This window comes from Dermacentor variabilis, unplaced genomic scaffold, assembly GCF_050947875.1.
Source record: "Dermacentor variabilis isolate Ectoservices unplaced genomic scaffold, ASM5094787v1 scaffold_16, whole genome shotgun sequence".
In the NCBI taxonomy this organism is placed as follows: domain Eukaryota; kingdom Metazoa; phylum Arthropoda; class Arachnida; order Ixodida; family Ixodidae; genus Dermacentor; species Dermacentor variabilis.
Genome location: NW_027460324.1, coordinates 3,372,134 through 3,384,720, shown reverse-complemented (window position 1 = coordinate 3,384,720; position 12,587 = coordinate 3,372,134).

Genomic DNA, 12,587 nt, shown 5'->3' with positions numbered 1-12,587 from the left:
ACTCCTCGATCTGCGGCTATGCATTTCGCGCGTCGGCACCTCGGACTGCGCGAATAAGCGCATCGAGGGTCGACTCCTCGAGCCCGCGGCTAGTAATTTCGCTTGTCGACACCTCGGACTGCGCGAATAAGCGCATCGAGGGTCGACTCCTCGTGCTCGCGGCTAGGTACTTCGCGCGCCGGCATCTCGGACTGCGCGAATAAGCGCACCGAGGGTCGACTCCACGCGTCTGCGGCTAGGCATTTCGCGCGTCGACATCTCGGACGGCGCGAATAAGCGCATCGAGGGTTGACTCCTCGAGGCCGCGGCTACGAATTTCGCGCGTCGACACCTCGGACTGAGCGAATAAGCGCATCGAAGGTTGACTCCTCGAGCCCGCGGATGGGAATTTCGCGTATCGACACTTCGGACTGTGCGAATAAGCGCATCGAGGGTCGACTCCTCGAGCCGCGGCTATGCATTTCGCGCGTCGGCACCTCGGACTGCGCGAATAAGCGCATCGAGGGTCGACTCCTCGAGCCCGTGGCTAGTAATTTCGCTTGTCGACACCTCGGACTGCGCGAATAAGCGCATCGAGGGTCGACTCCTCGAGCCCGCGGTTAGGCATTTCGCGCGTCGACACCTCGGACTGCGTGAATAAGCGCATCGAGGGTCGACTCCTCGAGGCCGCGGCTAGGAATTTCTCGCGTCGACACCTCGAACTGCGGGAGTAAGCGCATCGAGGGTCGATTTTTTGAGCCCGCGGCTAGGAATTTCGAGTGTCGACACCTTGGACTGCGCGAATAAGCGCAGCGAGGGTTGACTCCTCGAGCCCCCGGCTAGTCATTTCGCGCGTCGGCACCTCGGACTGCGCGTAAGCGCATCGTGGTTTGACTCCTCGAGCCCGCGGCTAGGCATTTCGCGAGTCGGCACCTCGTACTGCGCGAATAAGCGCATCGAGGGTCGACTCCTCGAGCCCGCGGCTAGGCATTTCGCGTGTCGGCACCTCGGACTGTGCGAATAAGCGCATCGAGTGTCGACTCCTCGAGCCCGCAGCTAGGCATTTCGCGCGTCGGCACCTCGGACTGCGCGAATAAGCGCATCGAGGGTCGACTCCTCGAGCCCGCGGCTAGGCATTTCGCGCGTCGGTACCTCGGACTGCGCGAATAAGCGCATCGAGTGTCGACTCCTCGAGCCCGCAGCTAGGCATTTCGCGCGTCGGCACCTCGGACTGCGCGAATAAGCGCATCGAGGGTCGACTCCTCGAGCCCGCGGCTAGGAATTTCGTGCGTCGGCACCTCGGACTGCGCGAATAAGCGCATCGAGGGTCGACTCCTCGAGCCCGCGGCTAGGTATTTTGCGCGTCGGCACCTCCGACTGCGCGAATAAGCGCACCGAGGGTCGACTCCACGAGCCTGCGGCTAGGCATTTCGCGCGTCGACATCTCGGATGGCGCGAATAAGCGCATCGAGGGTCGACTCCTCGAGGCCGCGGCTACGAATTTCGCGCGTCGACACCTCTGACTGAGCGAATAAGCGCATCGAACGTTGACTCCTCGAGCGCGCGGCTAGGCATTTCGCGCGTCGGCACCTCGGACTGCGCGAATAAGCGCATCGAGGGTCGACTCCTCGAGCCCGCGGCTAGGAATTCAGCGTGTCGATACCTCGGACTGCGCGAATAAGCGCATCGAGGGTTAACTCCTCGAGACCGCAGCTAGGCATTTTGCGCGTCGGCACCTCGGACTGCGCGAATAAGCGCATCGAGGGTCGAGTCCTCGAGCCCGCGGCTAGCAATTTCGTGCTTCGGCACCTCGAACTGCGCGAACAAGCTCATCGAGTGTCGACTCCTCGAGCTCGCAACAAGGCCTTTCGCGCGTCCGCACCTCGGACTGCGCGAATAAGCGCATCGAGGGTCGACTCCTCGAGCCCGCGGCTAGGCATTTCGCGCGTCGGCACCTCGGACTGCGCGAATAAGCGCATCGAGTGTCGACTCCTCGAGCCCGCAGCTAGGCATTTCGCGCGTCGGCACCTCGGACTGCGCGAATAAGCGCATCGAGGGTCGACTCCTCGAGCCCGCGGCTAGGAATTTCGTGCGTCGGCACCTCGGACCGCGCGAATAAGCGCATCGAGGGTCGACTCCTCGAGCCCGCGGCTAGGTATTTCGCGCGTCGGCACCTCGGACTGCGCGAATAAGCGCATCGAGTGTCGACTCCTCGAGCCCGCAGCTAGGCATTTCGCGCGTCGGCACCTCGGACTGCGCGAATAAGCGCATCGAGGGTCGACTCCTCGAGCCCGCGGCTAGGAATTTCGTGCGTCGGCACCTCGGACTGCGCGAATAAGCGCATCGAGGGTCGACTCCTCGAGCCCGCGGCTAGGTATTTCGCGCGTCGGCACCTCGGACTGCGCGAATAAGCGCACCGAGGGTCGACTCCACGAGCCTGCGGCTAGGCATTTCGCGCGTCGACATCTCGGATGGCGCGAATAAGCGCATCGAGGGTCGACTACTCGAGGCCGCGGCTACGAATTTCGCGCGTCGACACCTCTGACTGAGCGAATAAGCGCATCGAACGTTGACTCCTCGAGCGCGCGGCTAGGCATTTCGCGCGTCGGCACCTCGGACTGCGCGAATAAGCGCATCGAGGGTCGACTCCTCGAGCCCGCGGCTAGGAATTCAGCGTGTCGATACCTCGGACTGCGCGAATAAGCGCATCGAGGGTTAACTCCTCGAGACCGCAGCTAGGCATTTTGCGCGTCGGCACCTCGGACTGCGCGAATAAGCGCATCGAGGGTCGACTCTTCGAGCCCGCGGCTAGGCATTTCGCGCGTCAGCACCTCGGACTGCGCGAATGAGCGCATCGCGTGTCGACTCCTCGAGCCCGCGGCTAGGCATTTCGCGCGTCGGCACCTCGGACTGCGCGAATAAGTGCATCGAGGGTCGAGTCCTCGAGCCCGCGGCTAGCAATTTCGTGCTTCGGCACCTCGAACTGCGCGAACAAGCTCATCGAGTGTCGACTCCTCGAGCTCGCAACAAGGCCTTTCGCGCGTCCGCACCTCGGACTGCGCGAATAAGTGCATCGAGGGTCGACTCCTCGAGCCCGCAGCGAGGCATTTCGCGCGTCGGCACCTCGGACTGCGCGAATAAGCGCATCGAGGGTCGACTCCTCGAGCCCGCGGCTAGGAATTTCGTGCGTCGGCACCTCGGACTGCGCGAATAAGCGCATCGAGGGTCGACTCCTTGAGCCCGCGGCTAGGTATTTCGCGCGTCGGCACCTCGGACTGCGCGAATAATCGCATCGAGTGTCGAGTCCTCGAGCCCGCAGCTAGGCATTTCGCGCGTCGGCACCTCGGACTGCGCGAATAAGCGCATGGAGGGTCGACTCCTCGAGCCAGCGGCTAGGAATTTCGTGCGTCGGCACCTCGGACTGCGCGAATAAGCGCATCGAGGGTCGACTCCTCGAGCCCGCGGCTAGGTATTTCGCGCGTCGGCACCTCGGACTGCGCGAATAAGCGCACCGAGGGTCGACTCCACGAGCCTGCGGCTAGGCATTTCGCGCGTCGACATCTCGGATGGCGCGAATAAGCGCATCGAGGGTCGACTCATCGAGGCCGCGGCTACGAATTTCGCGCGTCGACACCTCTGACTGAGCGAATAAGCGCATCGAACGTTGACTCCTCGAGCGCGCGGCTAGGCATTTCGCGCGTCGGCACCTCGGACTGCGCGAATAAGCGCATCGAGGGTCGACTCCTCCAGCCCGCGGCTAGGAATTCAGCGTGTCGATACCTCGGACTGCGCGAATAAGCGCATCGAGGGTTGACTCCTCGAGACTGCAGCTAGGCATTTTGCGCGTCGGCACCTCGGACTGCGCGAATAAGCGCATCGAGGGTCGACTCTTCGAGCCCGCGGCTAGGCATTTCGCGCGTCGGCACCTCGGACTGCGCTAATAAGCGCATCGAGGGTCGACTCCTCGAGCCCGCGGCTAGGAATTTCGTGCGTCGGCACCTCGGACTGCGCGAATAAGCGCATCGAGGGTCGACTCCTCGAGCCCGCGGCTAGGTATTTCGCGCGTCGGCACCTCCGACTGCGCGAATAAGCGCACCGAGGGTCGACTCCACGAGCCTGCGGCTAGGCATTTCGCGCGTCGACATCTCGGATGGCGCGAATAAGCGCATCGAGGGTCGACTCCTCGAGGCCGCGGCTACGAATTTCGCGCGTCGACACCTCTGACTGAGCGAATAAGCGCATCGAACGTTGACTCCTCGAGCGCGCGGCTAGGCATTTCGCGCGTCGGCACCTCGGACTGCGCGAATAAGCGCATCGAGGGTCGACTCCTCGAGCCCGCGGCTAGGAATTCAGCGTGTCGATATCTCGGACTGCGCGAATAAGCGCATCGAGGGTTAACTCCTCGAGACCGCAGCTAGGCATTTTGCGCGTCGGCACCTCGGACTGCGCGAATAAGCGCATCGAGGGTCGACTCTTCGAGCCCGCGGCTAGGCATTTCGCGCGTCAGCACCTCGGACTGCGCGAATGAGCGCATCGCGTGTCGACTCCTCGAGCCCGCGGCTAGGCATTTCGCGCGTCGGCACCTCGGACTGCGCGAATAAGTGCATCGAGGGTCGAGTCCTCGAGCCCGCGGCTAGCAATTTCGTGCTTCGGCACCTCGAACTGCGCGAACAAGCTCATCGAGTGTCGACTCCTCGAGCTCGCAACAAGGCCTTTCGCGCGTCCGCACCTCGGACTGCGCGAATAAGTGCATCGAGGGTCGACTCCTCGAGCCCGCAGCGAGGCATTTCGCGCGTCGGCACCTCGGACTGCGCGAATAAGCGCATCGAGTGTCGACTCCTCGAGCCCGCAGCTAGGCATTTCGCGCGTCGGCACCTCGGACTGCGCGAATAAGCGCATCGAGGGTCGACTCCTCGAGCCCGCGGCTAGGAATTTCGTGTGTCGGCACCTCGGACTGCGCGAATAAGCGCATCGAGGGTCGACTCCTCGAGCCCGCGGCTAGGCATTTCGCGCGTCGGCACCTCGGACTGCGCGAATAAGCGCATCGAGGGTCGACTCCTCGAGCCCGCGGCTAGGAATTTCGTGCGTCGGCACCTCGGACTGCGCGAATAAGCGCATCGAGGGTCGACTCCTCGAGCCCGCGGCTAGGTATTTCGCGCGTCGGCACCTCGGACTGCGCGAATAAGCGCACCGAGGGTCGACTCCACGAGCCTGCGGCTAGGCATTTCGCGCGTCGACATCTCGGATGGCGCGAATAAGCGCATCGAGGGTCGACTCCTCGAGGCCGCGGCTACGAATTTCGCGCGTCGACACCTCTGACTGAGCGAATAAGCGCATCGAACGTTGACTCCTCGAGCGCGCGGCTAGGCATTTCGCGCGTCGGCACCTCGGACTGCGCGAATAAGCGCATCGAGGGTCGACTCCTCGAGCCCGCGGCTAGGAATTCAGCGTCTCGATACCTCGGACTGCGCGAATAAGCGCATCGAGGGTTAACTCCTCGAGACCGCAGCTAGGCATTTTGCGCGTCGGCACCTCGGACTGCGCGAATAAGCGCATCGAAGGTCGACTCTTCGAGCCCGCGGCTAGGCATTTCGCGCGTCAGCACATCGGACTGCGCGAATGAGCGCATCGCGTGTCGACTCCTCGAGCCCGCGGCTAGGCATTTCGCGCATCGGCACCTCGCACTGCGCGAATAAGTGCATCGAGGGTCGAGTCCTCGAGCCCGCGGCTAGCAATTTCGTGCTTCGGCACCTCGAACTGCGCGAACAAGCTCATCGAGTGTCGACTCCTCGAGCTCGCAACAAGGCCTTTCGCGCGTCCGCACCTCGGACTGCGCGAATAAGTGCATCGAGGGTCGACTCCTCGAGCCCGCGGCTAGGAATTTCGTGCGTCGGCACCTCGGACTGCGCGAATAAGCGCATCGAGGGTCGACTCCTCGAGCCCGCGGCTAGGTATTTCGCGCGTCGGCACCTCGGACTGCGCGAATAATCGCATCGAGTGTCGACTCCTCGAGCCCGCAGCTAGGCATTTCGCGCATCGGCACCTCGGACTGCGCGAATAAGCGCATCGAGGGTCGACTCCTCGAGCCAGCGGCTAGGAATTTCGTGCGTCGGCACCTCGGACTGCGCGAATAAGCGCATCGAGGGTCGACTCCTCGAGCCCGCGGCTAGGTATTTCGCGCGTCGGCACCTCGGACTGCGCGAATAAGCGCACCGAGGGTTGACTCCACGAGCCTGCGGCTAGGCATTTCGCGCGTCGACATCTCGGAAGGCGCGAATAAGCGCATCGAGGGTCGACTCATCGAGGCCGCGGCGTCGAATTTCGCGCGTCGACACCTCTGACTGAGCGAATAAGCGCATCGAACGTTGACTCCTCGAGCGCGCGGCTAGGCATTTCGCGCGTCGGCACCTCGGACTGCGCGAATAAGCGCATCGAGGGTCGACTCCTCGAGCCCGCGGCTAGGAATTCAGCGTGTCGATACCTCGGACTGCGCGAATAAGCGCATCGAGGGTTGACTCCTCGAGACTGCAGCTAGGCATTTTGCGCGTCGGCACCTCGGACTGCGCGAATAAGCGCATCGAGGGTCGACTCTTCGATCCCGCGGCTAGGCATTTCGCGCGTCAGCACCTCGGACTGCGCGAATTAGCGCATCGCGTGTCGACTCCTCGAGCCCGCGGCTAGGCATTTCGCGCGTCGGCACCTCGGACTGCGCGAATAAGCGCACCGAGGGTCGACTCCACGAGCCTGCGGCTAGGCATTTCGCGCGTCGACATCTCGGATGGCGCGAATAAGCGCATCGAGGGTCGACTCATCGAGGCCGCGGCTACGAATTTCGCGCGTCGACACCTCTGACTGAGCGAATAAGCGCATCGAACGTTGACTCCTCGAGCGCGCGGCTAGGCATTTTGCGCGTCGGCACCTCGGACTGCGCGAATAAGCGCATCGAGGGTCGACTCTTCGATCCCGCGGCTAGGCATTTCGCGCGTCAGCACCTCGGACTGCGCGAATTAGCGCATCGCGTGTCGACTCCTCGAGCCCGCGGCTAGGCATTTCGCGCGTCGGCACCTCGGACTGCGCGAATAAGTACATCGAGGGTCGAGTCCTCGAGTCCGCTGCTAGCAATTTCGTGCTTTGGCACCTCGAACTGCGCGAACAAGCTCATCGAGTGTCGACTCCTCGAGCTCGCAACAAGGCCTTTCGCGCGTCCGCACCTCGGACTGCGCGAATAAGTGCATCGAGGGTCGACTCCTCGAGCCAGCGGCTACGAGTTTCGTGCTTCGGCACCTCGGACTGCGCGAACAAGCGCGTCGAGGGTCGACTCCTCGAGCCCGCGGCTAGGTATTTCGCGCGTCGGCACCTCGGACTGCGCGAATAAGCGCACCGAGGGTCGACTCCACGAGCCTGCGGCTAGGCATTTCGCGCGTCGACATCTCGGATGGCGCGAATAAGCGCATCGAGGGTCGACTACTCGAGGCCGCGGCTACGAATTTCGCGCGTCGACACCTCTGACTGAGCGAATAAGCGCATCGAACGTTGACTCCTCGAGCGCGCGGCTAGGCATTTCGCGCGTCGGCACCTCGGACTGCGCGAATAAGCGCATCGAGGGTCGACTCCTCGAGCCCGCGGCTAGGAATTCAGCGTGTCGATACCTCGGACTGCGCGAATAAGCGCATCGAGGGTTAACTCCTCGAGACCGCAGCTAGGCATTTTGCGCGTCGGCACCTCGGACTGCGCGAATAAGCGCATCGAGGGTCGACTCTTCGAGCCCGCGGCTAGGCATTTCGCGCGTCAGCACCTCGGACTGCGCGAATGAGCGCATCGCGTGTCGACTCCTCGAGCCCGCGGCTAGGCATTTCGCGCGTCGGCACCTCGGACTGCGCGAATAAGTGCATCGAGGGTCGAGTCCTCGAGCCCGCGGCTAGCAATTTCGTGCTTCGGCACCTCGAACTGCGCGAACAAGCTCATCGAGTGTCGACTCCTCGAGCTCGCAACAAGGCCTTTCGCGCGTCCGCACCTCGGACTGCGCGAATAAGTGCATCGAGGGTCGACTCCTCGAGCCCGCAGCGAGGCATTTCGCGCGTCGGCACCTCGGACTGCGCGAATAAGCGCATCGAGGGTCGACTCCTCGAGCCCGCGGCTAGGAATTTCGTGCGTCGGCACCTCGGACTGCGCGAATAAGCGCATCGAGGGTCGACTCCTTGAGCCCGCGGCTAGGTATTTCGCGCGTCGGCACCTCGGACTGCGCGAATAATCGCATCGAGTGTCGAGTCCTCGAGCCCGCAGCTAGGCATTTCGCGCGTCGGCACCTCGGACTGCGCGAATAAGCGCATCGAGGGTCGACTCCTCGAGCCAGCGGCTAGGAATTTCGTGCGTCGGCACCTCGGACTGCGCGAATAAGCGCATCGAGGGTCGACTCCTCGAGCCCGCGGCTAGGTATTTCGCGCGTCGGTACCTCGGACTGTGTGAATAAGCGCATCGAGGGTCGACTCCTCGAGCCCGCGGCTAGGAATTCAGCGTGTCGATACCTCGGACTGCGCGAATAAGCGCATCGAGGGTTGACTCCTCGAGACCGCAGTTAGGCATTTCGCGCGTCGGCACCTTGGACTGCGCGAATAAGCGCATCGAGGGCCGACTCTTCGAGCCCGCGGCTAGTCATTTCGCGCGTCAGCACCTCGGACTGCGCGAATGAGCGCATCGAGGGTTGACTCCTCGAGCCCGCGGCTAGGCATTTCGCGCATCGGCACATCGGACTGCGCGAAGAAGCGCATCGAGGGTCAATTCTTTGAGCCCGCGGCTAGGAATTTCGAGTGTCGACACCTCGGACTGCGCGAATAAGCGCATCGAGGGTTCACTCCTCGAACCCGGGGCTAGGCATTTCGCGCGTCGGCACCTCGGACTGCGCGAATAAGCGCATCGAGGGTCGACTCCTCGAGGCCGCGGCTACGAATTTCGCGCGTCGACACCTCGGACTGAGCCAATAAGCGCATCGAGTGTCGACTCCTCGAGCCCGCAGCTAGGCATTTCGCGCGTCGGCACCTCGGACTGCGCGAATAAGCGCATCGAGGGTCGACTCCTCGAGCCCGCGGCTAGGAATTTCGTGCGTCGGCACCTCGGACTGCGCGAATAAGCGCATCGAGGGTCGACTCCTCGAGCCCGCGGCTAGGTATTTCGCGCGTCGGCACCTAGGACTGCGCGAATAAGCGCACCGAGGGTCGACTCCACGAGCCTGCGGCTAGGCATTTCGCGCGTCGACATCTCGGACGGCGCGAATAAGCGCATCGAGGGTCGACTCCTCGAGGCCGCGGCTACGAATTTCGCGCGTCGACACCTCTGAATGAGCGAATAAGCGCTTCGAGGGTCGACTCCTCGAGCTCGCGGCTAGGAATTTCGTGTGTCGACACGTCGGACTGGGCGAATAAGCGCATCGAGGGTCGGCTCCTCGTGCCCGCGGCTACGCATATCGCGCGTCGGCACCTCGGACTGCGCGAATCAGCGCATCGACCATTGACTCCTGGAGCCCGCGGGTACGAATTTCGCACGTCGACACTTCGGACTGAGCGAATAAGCGCATCGAAGGTCGACTCCTCGAGCCCGCGGATGGGAATTTCGCGCGTCGGCACCTCGGACTGCGCGAATAAGCGCATCGAGGGTCGACTCCTCGAGCCGCGGCTATGCATTTCGCGCGTCGGCACCTCGGACTGCGCGAATAAGCGCATCGAGGGTCGACTCCTCGAGCCCGCGGCTAGTAATTTCGCTTGTCGACACCTCGGACTGCGCGAATAAGCGCATCGAGGGTCGACTCCTCGAGCCCGCGGCTAGGTATTTCGCGCGCCGGCATCTCGGACTGCGCGAATAAGCGCACCGAGGGTCGACTCCACGCGTCTGCGGCTAGGCATTTCGCGCGTCGACATCTCGGACGGCGCGAATAAGCGCATCGAGGGTCGACTCCTCGAGCCCGCGGCTAGGTATTTCGCGCGTCGGCACCTCGGACTGCGCGAATAAGCGCATCGAGTGTCGACTCCTCGAGCTCGCAACAAGGCCTTTCGCGCGTCCGCACCTCGGACTGCGCGAATAAGTGCATCGAGGGTCGACTCCTCGAGCCCGCAGCGAGGCATTTCGCGCGTCGGCACCTCGGACTGCGCGAATAAGCGCATCGAGGGTCGACTCCTCGAGCCCGCGGCTAGGCATTTCGCGCGTCGGCACCTCGGACTGCGCGAATAAGCGCATCGAGGGTCGACTCCTCGAGCCCGCGGCTAGGTATTTCGCGCGCCGGCATCTCGGACTGCGCGAATAAGCGCACCGAGGGTCGACTCCACGCGTCTGCGGCTAGGCATTTCGCGCGTCGACATCTCGGACGGCGCGAATAAGTGCATCGAGGGTCGAGTCCTCGAGCCCGCGGCTAGCAATTTCGTGCTTCGGCACCTCGAACTGCGCGAACAAGCTCATCGAGTGTCGACTCCTCGAGCTCGCAACAAGGCCTTTCGCGCGTCCGCACCTCGGACTGCGCGAATAAGTGCATCGAGGGTCGACTCCTCGAGCCCGCAGCGAGGCATTTCGCGCGTCGGCACCTCGGACTGCGCGAATAAGCGCATCGAGGGTCGACTCCTCGAGCCCGCGGCTAGGCATTTCGCGCGTCGGCACCTCGGACTGCGCGAATAAGCGCATCGAGTGTCGACTCCTCGAGCCCGCAGCTAGGCATTTCGCGCGTCGGCACCTCGGACTGCGCGAATAAGCGCATCGAGGGTCGACTCCTCGAGCCCGCGGCTAGGAATTTCGTGCGTCGGCACCTCGGACTGCGCGAATAAGCGCATCGAGGGTCGACTCCTCGAGCCCGCGGCTAGGTATTTCGCGCGTCGGCACCTCGGACTGCGCGAATAAGCGCATCGAGTGTCGACTCCTCGAGCCCGCAGCTAGGCATTTCGCGCGTCGGCACCTCGGACTGCGCGAATAAGCGCATCGAGGGTCGACTCCTCGAGCCCGCGGCTAGGAATTTCGTGCGTCGGCACCTCGGACTGCGCGAATAAGCGCATCGAGGGTCGACTCCTCGAGCCCGCGGCTAGGTATTTCGCGCGTCGGCACCTCGGACTGCGCGAATAAGCGCACCGAGGGTCGACTCCACGAGCCTGCGGCTAGGCATTTCTCGCGTCGACATCTCGGATGGCGCGAATAATCGCATCGAGGGTCGACTCCTCGAGGCCGCGGCTACGAATTTCGCGCGTCGACACCTCTGACTGAGCGAATAAGCGCATCTAACGTTGACTCCTCGAGCGCGCGGCTAGGCATTTCGCGCGTCGGCACCTCGGACTGCGCGAATAAGCGCATCGAGGGTCGACTCCTCGAGCCCGCGGCTAGGAATTCAGCGTCTCGATACCTCGGACTGCGCGAATAAGCGCATCGAGGGTTAACTCCTCGAGACCGCAGCTAGGCATTTTGCGCGTCGGCACCTCGGACTGCGCGAATAAGCGCATCGAACGTTGACTCCTCGAGCGCGCGGCTAGGCATTTCGCGCGTCGGCACCTCGGACTGCGCGAATAAGCGCATCGAGGGTCGACTCCTCGAGCCCGCGGCTAGGAATTCAGCGTGTCGATACCTCGGACTGCGCGAATAAGCGCATCGAGGGTTGACTCCTCGAGACTGCAGCTAGGCATTTTGCGCGTCGGCACCTCGGACTGCGCGAATAAGCGCATCGAGGGTCGACTCTTCGATCCCGCGGCTAGGCATTTCGCGCGTCAGCACCTCGGACTGCGCGAATTAGCGCATCGCGTGTCGACTCCTCGAGCCCGCGGCTAGGCATTTCGCGCGTCGGCACCTCGGACTGCGCGAATAAGTACATCGAGGGTCGAGTCCTCGAGTCCGCGGCTAGCAATTTCGTGCTTTGGCACCTCGAACTGCGCGAACAAGCTCATCGAGTGTCGACTCCTCGAGCTCGCAACAAGGCCTTTCGCGCGTCCGCACCTCGGACTGCGCGAATAAGTGCATCGAGGGTCGACTCCTCGAGCCAGCGGCTACGAATTTCGTGCTTCGGCACCTCGGACTGCGCGAACAAGCGCGTCGAGTGTCAACTCCTCGAGCCCGTGACAAGGCATTTCGCGCGTCGGCACCTCGGACTGCGCGAATAAGCGCACCGAGGGTCGACTCCACGAGCCTGCGGCTAGGCATTTCGCGCGTCGACATCTCGGATGGCGCGAATAAGCGCATCGAGGGTCGACTCCTCGAGGCCGCGGCTATGAATTTCGCGCGTCGACACCTCGGACTGAGCGAATAAGCGCATCGAAGGTTGACTCCTCGAGCGCGCGGCTAGGCATTTCGCGCGTCGGTACCTCGGACTGTGTGAATAAGCGCATCGAGGGTCGACTCCTCGAGCCCGCGGCTAGGAATTCAGCGTGTCGATACCTCGGACTGCGCGAATAAGCGCATCGAGGGTTGACTCCTCGAGACCGCAGTTAGGCATTTCGCGCGTCGGCACCTCGGACTGCGCGAATAAGCGCATCGAGGGTCGACTCTTCGAGCCCGCGGCTAGTCATTTCGCGCGTCAGCACCTCGGACTGCGCGAATGAGCGCATCGAGGGTTGACTCCTCGAGCCCGCGGCTAGGCATTTCGCGCATCG